This window comes from Stegodyphus dumicola, chromosome 1 (assembly GCF_044657685.1).
Source record: "Stegodyphus dumicola isolate Sdum_Otavi_A_Nest chromosome 1, ASM4465768v1".
Lineage (NCBI taxonomy): Eukaryota > Metazoa > Arthropoda > Arachnida > Araneae > Eresidae > Stegodyphus > Stegodyphus dumicola.
The window spans coordinates 154,776,068-154,786,039 of record NC_140768.1 but is presented as its reverse complement, the minus strand read 5'-3'; positions in this window follow the sequence as shown (position 1 = coordinate 154,786,039).

The following is a 9,972-nucleotide window of genomic DNA, read 5'->3' as shown; positions in this document are numbered from 1 at the left end:
GCCGCACAAAATAATTACTACAAGTACATATACATATATAGTCTTATCTTGCTTCCCCGGCTCGGGGAGCTTAGTATTTTTATTCTTATACGTTGGTAAGTTGGGCATTTTTTGCTTTAAAAGTGGTTGAACTAGGCTTTTTTTTTTCTTTTCTTTTTTTTTTTTTTTTAATTCTTCAGGTTAAGGCTTTTATGCCTGTAGTTAACAGCCCTTCTCTGATGGTTTCCAGAAACCAACAGAACTGGGACCAGAAGCTACCTCCTTTCTTACTTGCCTGTCGCAGTGCTGTCCACGAGACTACCGAATATTCCCCATCGCAGAAGCTCTTAGGTAGTGACCTTCGTCTGCTTTGTGATCTTTTTTTAAGTCGCCCTCCGAATGTTCCTTCATCGCATCAAGAGGACATCCAAGATCTGCTGGCACGGCTTGAAGTGATGCACAATTTTGTAGAGAGCGAGTCAATTTGGCGACGGAGAAGAGGAAAACCCGATGCGACACGTGAGCTACAGGACATCGATTCAACGAACGAGACAAGGTGCGGCTATGGAATCCGACTCGATGGAAAGGATTGTCTCCTAAACTACAATCACCTTGGGATAGTCCTTACACAGTCCTAAACAGGCTGAAAGACGTCATAGTTCTAATCCGTAAGTTATCAAATTCTAAGCCTAAGGCCATCCATTACGACAGCCTCTCTTTACCATGGCCATAGTGCGTAGTACCCGTAGTGTATATAATCTGAAGAGTATACTAGGATCATGATCGTATTTGTATATAACTTTGTAAATTTATGCATTTATTTGATGATTCCGTGTTTGATTTGTTATTTATTGAAATTATTGCTTTAGCGTAGCAGTAGTTTTTCCTTAATCAAAATCGTAAAAAACAACCTTATATTTAGCGTAGGTATAATGAAACACTCAATCGATTTCGAGGACAGCTAAAGGTCCCTCCTCATCAGGAGAAAGAAATACATAGAAAGAAGAAAATAGGAATCACAGAAACACGTGGTGCTTATCAGCACTGCACGTGGTTATAACTAGATTTTTAATCAGAGTTGCACTGGCCGCCTACTTTTACTGAGCCAGGCTGTCTGATCAAGCATAAAGAAATATTAGCGAAGTTAAAATAGGGAGCGAGGGGCAAATGCATATTACGCTCAAAATCTGAACTTCAAATAATGGAAAGCAACCACTGAACGGATTTTTATACCCTCTGGTAGTACCAAGTGCGAGGAGGTAACGCCATCTATCGGCAAAAATAATTGAATTAAGACAGTAGAATTTTAAAGGCATTAGGAAGGACTGGATTGGACTTCAAATCATTAACTAAACTTTCTAAATCTTTGTGAATGTGAAAAGCCTCAAGAAAATCCAATTCGCCTATGGAAGAAGCCTTTTGGATGATTTTTGCAGACCCAAAATCAAAATTATGGTTAAAAGTCCAGCTATGATACGCTATTGAAGACTTGTTAATTTCCCCTTTTTTGACATAAGATTCATGTTCCTTGATACGAAACTTCAACGCTCTTTTTGTTTGGCCAATATATCTTAAACCACACTGACATGATATACTATAAATTCCCCAAGAATTCAAGACAGAAACGCAATCTTTTAGAATCGAAGGGTGAATTTTATTAATAGGGGAGAAACCGACTTGAAAATTGAATTTCTGGAGAATCCGTGCAATTTTATAGCTAACAGAAGGATAAAATGGAAGCACGACAAAGTTTGTTTACCACCCCATGCCAAGTCATGCCACCCTGTTAAGCAAAAAATGGCTTCTTTTTACTATTATGTTTTCCGCGCGCTAAAAGTTTGTTCCTCTGAATCTTTGCTTACCAATGAACTTAATTATTTGAGAGCAGTTGCGATTGACCGTGGATTTTCTCCCGTGATTATTGATAAAGCCGTCAAAAAATTTTCAGATTCCCATCAAAGAAGACATTCTACTGTTAGAAATAATATCAATGACCTTGTCGTGCTTCCATTTTATCCTTCTGTTAGCTATAAAATTGCACGGATTCTCCAGAAATTCAATTTTCAAGTCGGTTTCTCCCCTATTAATAAAATTCACCCTTCGATTCTAAAAGATTGCGTTTCTGTCTTGAATTCTTGGGGAATTAATAGTATATCATGTCAGTGTAGTTTAAGATATATTGACCAAACAAAAAGAGCGTTGAAGTTTCGTATCAAGCAACATGAATCTTATGTCAAAAAAGGGGAAATTAACAAGTCTTCAATAGAGTATCATAGCTGGACTTTTAACCATAATTTTGATTTTGGGTCTGCAAAAATCATCCAAAAGGCTTCTTCCATAGGCGAATTGGATTTTCTTGAGGCTTTTCACATTCACAAAGATTTAGAAAGTTTAGTTAATGATTTGAAGTCCAATCCAGTCCTTCCTAATGCCTTTAAAATTCTACTGTCTTAATTCAATTATTTTTGCCGATAGATGGCGTTACCTCCTCGCACTTGGTACTACCAGAGGGTATAAAAATCCGTTCAGTGGTTGCTTTCCATTATTTGAAGTTCAGATTTTGAGCGTAATATGCATTTGCCCCTCGCTCCCTATTTTAACTTCGCTAATATTTCTTTATGCTTGATCAGACAGCCTGGCTCAGTAAAAGTAGGCGGCCAGTGCAACTCTGATTAAAAATCTAGTTATAACCACGTGCAGTGCTGATAAGCACCACGTGTTTCTGTGATTCCTATTTTCTTCTTTCTATGTATTTCTTTCTCCTGATGAGGAGGGACCTTTAGCTGTCCTCGAAATCGATTGAGTGTTTCATTATACCTACGCTAAATATAAGGTTGTTTTTTACGATTTTGATTAAGGAAAAACTACTGCTACGCTAAAGCAATAATTTCAATAAATAACAAATCAAACACGGAATCATCAAATAAATGCATAAATTTACAAAGTTATATACAAATACGATCATGATCCTAGTATACTCTTCAGATTATATACACTACGGGTACTACGCACTATGGCCATGGTAAAGAAGGAAATTTTAAGTCAACAAGGAAAATATGCCTTTCGTTCACAAAATTCACGGCAAGGAAAGATTTATGGTACTGAAATAATTCCCATTTGCAGACGAGTCGAAATTTAATATACTTTGTCCCAATGGATGAATACCTTGAGACCAATCGAAAAACCCTGAGTTTTGAGCAGGGGGATGAAGGCAAAATCGTTTCAGGATGTTTTTGATATAGAAAGTTTAGCTTTTATAGAAAATCCTATGTATTCGCCCTAATTTTAGAAATAAATTATAACTAAATGTTCGTTTATGTTTTTTATACAACTGTCCTGATGATATCAAAACATCTTCATATTCTACGTATTAAAATCCTATCGAACGTGCACGGAATGCGTTGGGAAAAAGAATGAGGAAAGGAGAATGAGAAATTTCTTCCAAAGCTCTACTAAAAGTCATTCTTACGGCAGGAAAGGAAAATTAGTATGGAAAAAAATTAGTTGAATCACAAAAAATATACTTTTAGCAAGAGGATATTCAAAGGACTATTAAACGTCCCGTTATATTCCTATTTTAATTAAATACAAACTGCCTGTTTAAATTATCGGAATACTTACGTGAGATCATTTTCGGAATTTTCGATGGTTCCTTTGGGTTAATTAACCGGTTATTTTTATGTATTGCATCTTTACAGATACTTCTAGCTTCCGTTTTTCATCCAGAATGCAAATTAGTTCGAACTTATTTAAAGTCAGGATTTTAGATTGTAAGAAAGAGCGTATTCGGCGTCTCGAGCTCATGCTAAAAGGTTGCTAGTTAAGAGGATATTTGTTATTTTCGGCCTCGCATTATAATTGTCGATAGTTGAATATCACCTCCGGTTAAGTTTTGAGCTACCTTCGCTTTAATTGATCTGTGTAGTCGTTGGCTATTATCATATTTAAATTAAATTGTACATTTGACTTACTGTTACTTTAAGTTAACTGGCCACAAATTGTTGGCTGAGTTGTAAGCACCAACTGGACCTTCTGTTTTTCTTTAGTTTTAAATAAAAGGTCTTTAACACTCTTCTCAAGTTTCCATTTTTACTTTAGCCAGTCTATCTAAAGTTTGATTACGGTTTATGATACCAAAGAAAATACTGAATTTTATAAAATTTAAATAAATTACTTTTAGCCCAGAAGGGCTATTAATTTCGTTTTAGCCCTTTGCATCGGTTTACAATAAACTTTTCAAATTGTTGCCACCCAATATTAGATCCCTCCATTATATTTAAAGAAATTAAATAATGATGAATCTGCATGAAGGTACAGTAAGACTGCAATTATCCGAATCAACTGGGAACAGATCCCCATTCGGATAACTGGATTTTTTCCGAAGAAAGGGTTTACGTACACTTTAATTAATTACTATTGTAAGATTCTAACCCGCGTACTTTAAGTTAAAGAATCTTAAGAATTGATAAGCGAATAATCGCTTGAGTTCATCAGACAGAGAACAAAACGAACGAAGGATGAAATTACCTTTTATTATTCCAATAAAGTTAAACAGAACTCCTCTCCTTCGTTGAGTTTTACAATAAAGCCTCCACTCGGACTTGAACTTAAAAACTAAGAACTGAAACTTAACTAATCTTAACTAAAAAGATATAACCGAAGCTATCAACATTCTAACAGAAATGGCCTTTTAACGTTAAATAACGCCGAAGCTATCAAGGGCCTAAAGTACGGCCGAGCGTAATAATAGCTTAAGAGAGAGTAGCCTAAAAAGGTGAACGCGCACTAGTCAGAATCACTGGCATTCTCTAACGAAGTCAGTAGAACTTCACAGTTAAACACTTCTCCTCATTTGCATTCAATCGCGATTCTAAAAATACGTTCTAGCCGGAAGTTGTAAGCTTGAAATTATTAAGAAAAGATAGGACAGTGACTTTAACTCAAAATTTAACTGTTAGATAAATTAATATAATTCTTACGCCAAAATTTAACTATTAGATAAATTAATATAATCCTTAATCTTTAATATAATCTTTACACTGTATGTAATGTATGCTTAAAATGGAAGAAAAAACTATTTTAAAAGAAAAATAGGTTTTAATTAGTTAAAATGAAAAGGCAACACTTTTAGGAACATATTATATAGCGTACAGTACAGTACTTACAAGTGCTGAAAGTCATTGCTTGCTGAACAGCTTTGTCAAAAGTCAGCTGTTTGACCGTCTTCATCCGTTTTCGGGCAGCCAAGTCGCGCATTCGCTTGACAATGAGAAGTTGCATGTGATCTGACGCTCCATCCACTTCAACGCAGTTTCAACGCCGGCAAACGCTTCACTAGCTGATGGTCCCGTGTCTGCTTCACCTTCGACGCTAAGATCATCTTCTTCCTCGACACTTTCTTCTCTCACGCTTTCAATACGTTCATCAGTATTTAGAATTTAAAACACAGGGTCTGACGAATCATCCACCTGCTGTATCCTCAGCACTAACTCCTGAACATCCAGGAATTTTAAAAAGAATGTTTCTTAATTCCTCAAGTAACACGTCATCCTCATCTTCTGCTATGTTCTCTTAGATCCCTTTCCTTTACTTGAGCTTCTTTTTCGTTTTCCTTCTCTCCTTCAGTTGATTCTGAAAAATTGTGAAATTCTGAAAGCGATTCGGATAATCAGCGATTCGGAGTTCGGATAATTGGAGTTGTGCTGTATGTATGTTTCTCGCACTGTGGGAAAAAAAAAAAAAAAAAAAAAAGATACAGAGTCTCCTTGTTCTTTTTGGAGGCATACAACTTGGACTTCTTTATGTAGAAAAAGTCCAAGTTGTTCTCGTTATGTCTTGAAGACTCAATACGCAGAAGAAAGGTTTTAAATAACCATTTTACTATTTAAACTCAATTAAAACAGACGCACGCACTTCGTGCTCACAAATCACCACCACTTGTGGCTAACATAAAATTTAACAGAAAATAAGAATGTAACAATATCACTAATAAGATAATATATCTAACGATTGGCTCCTTAGCTTAAGTAACGCTAAATCGGCTGCACGTAACAAAGCCGAGCCTAGAAATATCAATATAAACATGAAAAGTGTCTAACACCGACCAGAGAGCTAGTTTCAAACACGCAGCATATTCTATTTGAGCTCTTGAAATACAGCTTAAATACTGATTCTGAAGCTCGTTTAGATTTGCACTTACATCATACCGGCAGGAAATACAAATCAGGAGAGAAAGGAAAGCAAGACTAAAAATAATTGGTTAGAATAAAATAAAGACCTTACAACATCAAATTTTGAATAACGTAGTCCTCCACTCGAATATGTGCATCTGGAAGACCAAATTTGGAATCTGGAATTTGTTTTATTATCTATTTCATATTTTATAAAACTTTAAGAGTTTTTGAGTAGCAAACTCAACGATTTCAACGCGAGCAGGGGCAACACTGTACTGGGAAAAAAATTATCTCCATCGCGCGAGACTGTGTAGCAGAAATTCTAAAGATATGCTCTTTTTAAATTTGCGAAATTGCTATTGAATTGAATTTTATGGTTTAAGTGTGAAGAACATGATATGTAATAAATATAGGTAACATAAAAAACGTTAAAAGAAAGCCCCTTTAGGCGTAATGTAAGAGCTGAAAGGCTTCAGATATTTTTAGTCCAAACAAGCAATTTGCTCTGAAGGACTATTAATTTCGTTTTGGCATTTTACGTTGAAAACTATAAATGGCGAATCATTTTTCAGGTTCTTGCCACCAAATATTATGGTCCTGTATTATATTTAAAGAAATTAAATAATGAAGAATCTGTATGAATATATGCATGTTTCTCGCAATGTGATAAAAAACGGCACCTAGAGCCATCAAAATTTGAATAACGTATTCTTCCTAATACGGACATGTGAGGCTCTAATTTAAATTTGAAATCTGTTTTATTATCGATTTCACATTTTGTAACACTTCAACGAATTTTTGATTAAAAATCTAAACGATTTCAAAGCGAGCAACGGCAACACAGTATTGCAAAAAAAAAAAAAAAAAAAAAAAAAAAATTATCTACAGCGCGCGATACTCTATAGCGGAAATTCTAAAGATATGCTCGTTTTAAAATTATTTTGCGATATTGCTGTTGAACTGAATTTTATGGTTTTAGTACGTAGAACATGATATTTAATAAATAAAGCTAACACACAAAACATTAAAAAAACGCCCCTTTGGATGTCATTTAAAATCTGAAACCTTTCACATTTTTAACATTTTTTTTTAACTTATTATTAAAAGAGTTTCGTATTAACGTATTTCGGACCAAGCAGGTTTTAAAAAATTTTATCCGTATTATATGTGAAAGAAAAATGAAGTCGTTTTCCCTAACATTTTGTAACTAATATTTTCAAATAGAACTGAAAAACATAAATGTCAGAAAATAAATATGAGCCCTGTAAATAGTATAAATTTATTTTTCACTGGTAGTAGTTAATTAGTAAAAATTTATTTTTTTTAAATAGCATCAATTTATTTGAATAATTTAGGCATTCCTTTACATTCAATTGCTCATTTAAGAGATAATTTTTTTAATTATTTGCCAACTTCAATGAAAAAAGGAAAGAAAAGAAAGAAGCTAGGAGGAGGGGAGAAGGAACATGAATTACTTTAGAATTTCGTTCTTGCTGAAAGAAATTAGCATTACGCAAACGCAATTATCGTATTTTGACTCCATGTCATTATTTTCAGCGCAGCCACAGTTATAAACTATTTAGTCTCATAGCGCCATCTCGTGATCACATGATGTACTAAACAACTGCTGATAACTCCACAGCTTCTTATTAGTCTTTTAGACTGTGAAATGTAACTTTTGCATGGATCTAAATGAAATTTAAAGCAAATGTTATAAGAAATTTTCTAATTCATTTGCATAGTTTACTGATGAATTTTGTGAATCAAAAAAAAAGTTTATGAGGTTTGAAGTAGCATTATTAAAATAATTATAAGCATAAAATGGTTCAAGTATTATATATTTCATTTCAATGTATTTTCCGAGGTAATTTTAGTAAAATAATATATTTTAAACTTCATTTTGTTTTCCAAAATACGTGAAAATACCATAAAAACAAAGTGAGGGAAATTAAAGCTGAGCCGCTATAATATTTTAAAAGCAGACGATATTCTGCAGGTAGGAAAGTTAGAAACTAATTTTTAATGCAGCTATAGAATACATGTTGTATAGAAATATCTTTCATGAATTAATGAAATGTTGCAAATGCTCATAAAATAATTAGTCTCACAAAAGGGATTTCTTCCACAGATTCTTTGTCGTGAATTTTTCTAATTATTTTAACTTCCAGTTTATAATTTATAATTCTAAGTTAAAAGATTATATGCATTTCATTAATAAATAGCCCATGTTATTACAATTCCCTCGATTTTCAGAGCATTTTTCTTTGGGGAGTGGAAGAGACAATTAACGGACACCTATAAATAATTTCTTACTGATATTTCTAAAATTGAAAATGGCAATGGGATGAAACGAACTATGTCAAAAACGTATTACATGCGTTGTATGGTAAAATTCGAATTCCAAAATTTGAACACATTTTTAATAGTAAAAATATTTTCAATATCATCACAGCTGTTTATAACAAATTCATTAAAATAATGTATAGGTAAAATTTAAGCAGCTTTAATCCACAGTGGCTTGCAAAAGTGTTCGTACTCTTACAAGTTCCAGTGAAATATTGCTTTATTCATTCATAAAAATTAATATTTTAGAACAAAAGTTTTGCCACTCAGACGGTATAGTGGTTAGGGAAGCCTGACTGTGATATCGAAGGGCCCAGATTCATACCTCGGAGAAGACATGTGTGCAATTGTCTGTCCCTTCATAGGAGGCAAAGGTGGCCCCCCTATTAGGTACCTCTATAATAAAGAGACCAAGACCACTACATCTGGTCTTAGGAGTGGCCGATGCCGGCAAGTGCCCACTATTGGGGGAAAAAAAAAAGAACAATTTTTTTAATAATATCTATACATTTCTCTTAGCAAAACTACATTAATTATTTTATGAACATATTAAAACTTTTTTTTTTTTTTTTTTTTTTTTTTTTGGAAAATCATTAATAAAAAGCAACAGAAAAGTTACCTCACGAAAGTCTTCGTATTTAATTTATTAAATATCGTAAACTTAATTTATGAAATATCATTTTCTTTGCACTCACGTCACATAAAATTCCATTCAACAGCAAAATCACAAAATATATAAAAACAGAATTTCTTTAAAATTTCCAACAGACAGTTTCGCATGTTGGCGGTAAAAATGTTTTATTCCGTACACTGTTGCCACTGCTCGCTTTGAGGTCACTGAGTTTGTTATACAAGAATTCATTATAGTTTCAAAAAAATGAAATATAAAATACTAAATTCAAAATTCTTTCGGATGGAAGGCAACGTTATTCAAAATTTAATGTCTCTAGGTTCTGTCATTTTTTCACAATGCGAGGAACATACATACATGCAGATTCTTCATTATTTAATTTTTTAAAATAATACAGGGCTACGATATTTGGTGACAACAATATGAAAAGTGATTCGCCGAGAAGACGAGGCGAAATCTTGTTTTCAGACTAATAGTAAACTGTTAATATATTTTTCTAAACTAGTAATGATTTCCAAATGTAGACAGTTCTAATAATGTATTTAAAGCAATAAATCACGTCAAAAAACATCAGTTTTCTAAATATCTAAAGAAACTTTCGAGAATATGCATTTTTATGTGAGTTTCCTGTTAATACTTTTTGAATAAATTATTTTATTACAAAAATATTTTAATGATATTAAGTTTGCAAAAACAAGACTCGAAATATAAAGAAAATATATTAGAAAAAACTGAAATCAATATTTCAACAATTATCGCAAGATGTATGCAAATAAATTTCAAAATACAAATATCCGAAAATAAATGTGAGTCGCTGTAATTAAAATACTAAGTAACAAACAAATA